Consider the following 5009-nt stretch of genomic DNA (forward strand, 5'->3'; position numbering starts at 1 on the left):
AATAGTAAGAAAATGAGTAAGGTCCTAGATGGTGTTTAAGCATATGCCAGAATATCCACTTAATATTTTTCCCTGATAGGAAAGCTTTCTTTCTCTACACTGGTGTGTACTCTTGATGAAGTCACAAGGAAATATCTACCACAGGAGATGACCATTGCTCATTGCCTGCCCAACAAACATTCTCTATTCTTTATTAACAGAACCTCCCATTTTACTAAGGGCAAGAGTAGGCTCAGTTAAAATGATTCACTTCCATAGACTGCTTTGCCTCTATGGGCTGGCCATACGACCCAAGATTGTCCAATGCTGTATAAGTAAGCACAGTCTTTTGCTTAGGGCTTCCTGAAAAGTTATTGTTTGTTGCTAAAAAGATACAAGCTTGGGCCTGCTTTGGCAATACTAAAAATGCAACAATATAGAGAGTAGCATGGCCCTTGTGCAAGGATGACATACATATTTGTGAAGTGTTCTGTATTTTGCAGAGTTCTCAGAAGATTTGATATTTCACTGGCTGATACCAAGAGAGCAATGAGTCAAAGCACAATGTATGGAATCAAATATTAAAACTGTGATTTTTTTCCTCACCAAAAGGAGAGAGAGAGAAAGACAGAGGAAGAGGGAGACAAGCTCTACTGGCTCATGTGTGCATGCGTGCTCAGTCACTTCAGTCGTGTCCAACTCTTTGCAATGTTATGGACTGTAGCCCTCCATGCATTTTCCCTTTATTCATTCTTCTTCTCCCTGCCTGAATGTAGTTGTGATGTCCAGTGGGGCAGCAACCATCTCATGAGCCTGGGGATTATAAGTTCTTGCTAAGGATGGCACAGCAGAAAGATAAACAACTGCTTAACTGCCAAGTCCCTGATAGGTTTGAGAAGTCTCTGTACCAGCCTAAGCTTGCCTATCTCTGGATTTGTGATGATTTACAAAAAATAAACCTCTATCTAATTAAGCTGCAATAGCTTTATTGTTGCTGTTGTTATTGTTACAGGAAGCTGAAGACAATACCAACTGATAGAGGTAGACTTGCCATTCTCCCCTTTGATCAGGCTTATTCTTTTTACTACCAAAGTTATCTCCAGCATAAGACATATCGTTTTCATTGACCTAGCTTCAACTGTATCAGGGACCAGGTGTGATGTTAATAAGCCTGGAAGAAGAACACTTATGGCTCTGGGACCTTGTACTAAAGAAGTCCTCAAAGTAGCAGCGTGACATTGTACAAAGCATGGGCTTTGGTAAATCTAAACTTCACGACAATTTTCACTCCTCCACTCTGAGCCTCAGCTTCCTCACCTCTAAAATGAAGACTGTACAAATTGACCTTCAATGTTTACTGAGAGTTGCATGGAATGCCAAACTCAAGTGTTACATATGTGCATATTTTTCATTATTATGAAGTCACCTCTCTTACTAATACAAATATGGAACAGATCATCTCACCCTCTACTACTCCTTCCTCAATGCATCCTTCTGTATTCTTTTTACAATAAGAATGGTTTTTGGAAAAGGATCTGCCCCTAGGATTTGGTCTTGGTTTTCATTTTATGTACTTTTTAAGGCTAAAAAAAAATTTGGTGGGGAAGGAAGTGGGAAGAAGAAAAAGGTCTATAGAGTTAGTAACCCTAGGCATGTATGACTCTGCTTTCAGGGAGAAGAGAGCCCACGAGAAGAGAGCAAACATCTTCCCTTTCCTCAGAACTTGCCTTTTTCCCAAATGAAAAGGAGATCTGAGTTTGTGACCAGTATCTTTAAGCTCATAAAGTATAACTGTATTTTTAATTAGGATTTTCCTTGAGAGCTAAATCTTCCAAATATGCTCTTGGTATCAAGTCATAATCATTCATACTATATATTTGTATTATGTTCGTATATACATACCACATACATATTTATGTGTAACATTAGTGTCTGTTACCATGACAACTATTACAGTACTAACAAATTAAGCATTGTGACTCCACTGTAATAAGAAAAAAAGAAATTCAAATGAAACACCAACCATTTGCTTAAGTACAAATAGCTTTAGCAATTAAATACACAGAGACAATACAAAAAACCCACAAATTAATATTTAGAAGCCTTTTCCAGTGTGAAAATCAGCTTTGATATTCTTTTCCCTTTTCCATTGCAGTGCATTATACATCTTTATAAATTAAGTTTGGCATTGGGTTAATGAGACTAGATCTGCTGTGTTGGAGCCCTCACCCACCCCAAAGCTCAGGTCTCATTCTGAATAGTGACACCTTCCATAGTCAGTGAGAAAGATTTTATGGCTCTCTTTATTCATCAGAAAGAGGACTTTTTAAAAAGCAAGCTTAAACGTGAAGTTGGTCTTACATCTCCTGTTTCACTCAAACAACATGTAGAACCACCCCTGGGGTTTTGAATATATTAACATCCTTTTACAATTAACCCTAATGGGACAAGCGTAGCATTTTTCCAAGTAGATATATTCAAAGCTGGAAAATACATAGTGTTTAAATAGATCTCATTATATCAGCTACACCAAATCTCTCCTCTTTATATACAGAGGATTGTACCTCTTTTCACTGTCATGCAACATTAAAATAGGAAGGCATACACAAGGATGACATGGATTTGACAAAAAATTAATGATTTGTACATCACTTTAATGCTTCAAATCTGCAATTCATGTATGCTAATTAGTTCATAATGGGCTGTTGAAGAACAGAGCTGTCATCCTGCTGCTTCACAGGTTTCTGGAAGCTCCGATTCAGCACAGACTTGCCTGGTTGGCTGCTGGATTCTGGGCTGTAACATGGCAGATCTATGAGAGCATCCCCTCCGCCACAACACAATTGTTTCCTGGATGTGGTGCTTTAATCTATCAGAGTTACGATGGCACATCTCAAATAAGCGATTCCTGGGTGCCGCAGTACATACCAGGAGCAATAGCAGAGCATCACTATATCTAAATGATTGATTTCTGGATCTTAGGCTGCCATGCTGTGCCTCAGAGGGCAGCTGTCAGCCTCCTCAATGTATGAAGTTGTATTATACAGCACATTTTGAAAATGTGTGTACAACTTTTTTTTTTTTTTAAACAGATAAAAAGAGCTGTAAAACTTGGGAAGAAGAAACAAAGGGGGCTAAAAAGATCAGGTGTCTTTTTTTTTTTTTTTTGCTATGAAATCATGTCTGTTTTCTCCAAAGCACGGAAAGCAGCTACTGGTCCCATTTTCCTTTGGTATTTGTGCTGCTGGGGCATAGATAAAGCCTGTCGCAACAGCAGGAGAGGGTGAGCTTAACTGCTTCACAGACCAAATGGAGACACGAGGGCTTGCTGGGAGCTGTGAGATTTGAAAACATGCTGCTCTGTTTTTACTGGCGACAAAACTGATTTTCCTTGATCTCATGATAGAGGCTTGACCCAATGTGTTTCTCATATCACCTCTGCTGATCTGTGAACCCAGCTACTGTGCATGTCTGAAGATGAGTTTACATCAAGAGAACAGGCATTGAATTCATCTTCAGGTTTGAAGTATCAGCCAGGTTCCTGCTTGCTGAAATTTTTGTCTTGAAGACTCTAAAATGAAGATGTCTTTAATTAAAAATAGTTTTTCACTGGAAAATATGAATCAGAGATGATAATGGAAGAACTGAACTAGGCTAGGAAAAAATGTTTCAAATCTAGCTGAGCTATTAAAAGATTTTTAGATGACGAATAGACAGTTAATAAATGTGCAAAATAATGATATACTGAAAGGAAGTTTAAAAGTGATCAAATTAATAAAAAAAAATGTTGTTGTGAGCTTTAGTTAAGGATTTTATGCTTCCTTAAGCATGGAGGACCAAGCATTTACTACTCAGAATAGGCATTTAATAAATGTTGAATGAGTGAAGGCTACTCTTCAAATAATACTGTGATTTAGGAAAAATATAAAATTATATTTCAACCTAAAGGCTGTATATGGCTCTCCAATCAGCAACAGGAAACCTCACATTGACAGGAATGACAACGTCACATTGACAGAATTTTATCTATGTCAAATCTCTGAATAACACTTTCTTGTGAAGGATACTAAACCACAAACTTGAAGCTCCCTCCAAAGTTTGGGTCACTCAAACGTGCAGATTTAAAGTTGTGTCTTAGAAACTATGTAAGAGTGGGATGGTTAGGTGATTTAGTAGATGCGTATTTAACTTCTTGAGAAACTGACAAACTGTTTTCCAAAGTGGTTGCACCATTTTACATTCCCCCCAGCAGCTTATGAGGGATCCTGGTTCTTCCACATCCTCATCAATACTTGACATACTATCTTTTTACCTGTAGACATTCTAATAGGAACATGATTATATCTTGCTGTGATTTTGGTTTGTGTTTTCCTAATGACTAATGATCAGCAATTTTTCATGTCCTTATTTGCCATCCATATAATGGCTTTCTTCCATGAAGTGACTGTTCAAATCTTTGCCAGTGTTTAACTTGGGTTGTTGGATTTTTATTTTAAATCAAGTTTTGATAGTTATTTATATTCTGGATATAGGCTTTTTATCAGATATACAATTTGTAAATATTTTCTCCTATTCTGAGTCTTCTCTCTTCATGTTCTTAGCACTATTTTTGGAATAGCAGGCATTCTTCATTTGGTGAAGTTATAAGATGTTGTGGAAAAACCATACTGAACTTTATGGCCAACCCAATACATGCATATATACATATATACAGACACATACATATATGTGTGTGTGTGTGTGTGTGTGTGTGTGTGTGTGTGCCATTGGTGTCTCCTTTTCCTGCTTAGTCTGTCAGTCTGCTAGAAGTTTATTACTTATTATCTTCTGAAAAACCAAATTTTGTCTTTATTAATTTTGTCCATGTTTTTCTGTTTTTAATTTAATTAATTTTGGCTCTCATCTTTACCCTTTCTTTTCAAATGTTCATCATGCATTTCATTTCCTTTTATTTTTCTGTATCTTAAAGTGGATGCTGAGGTCATTGATTTTAGACCAAAGAGAAATGAAAACATATGTGCATGCAGAGA

The 5009-nt window shown here is 37.2% G+C and overlaps 1 non-coding gene across 1 annotated transcript; it reads left to right on the forward strand.

Annotated features, from left to right (window-relative positions):
* The first annotated feature begins 373 nt into the window (after positions 1-373).
* On the forward strand, positions 374-479 carry LOC145543928 (U6 spliceosomal RNA). Its single transcript, XR_014081170.1, has one exon. It is a non-coding gene; the product is annotated as a U6 spliceosomal RNA (small nuclear RNA).
* The last annotated feature ends 4530 nt before the right edge of the window (positions 480-5009 follow it).

This window comes from Giraffa tippelskirchi, chromosome 3 (assembly GCF_054371585.1).
Source record: "Giraffa tippelskirchi isolate mGirTip1 chromosome 3, T2T-mGirTip1v1.2.pri, whole genome shotgun sequence".
NCBI classification, from domain to species: Eukaryota; Metazoa; Chordata; class Mammalia; order Artiodactyla; family Giraffidae; genus Giraffa; species Giraffa tippelskirchi.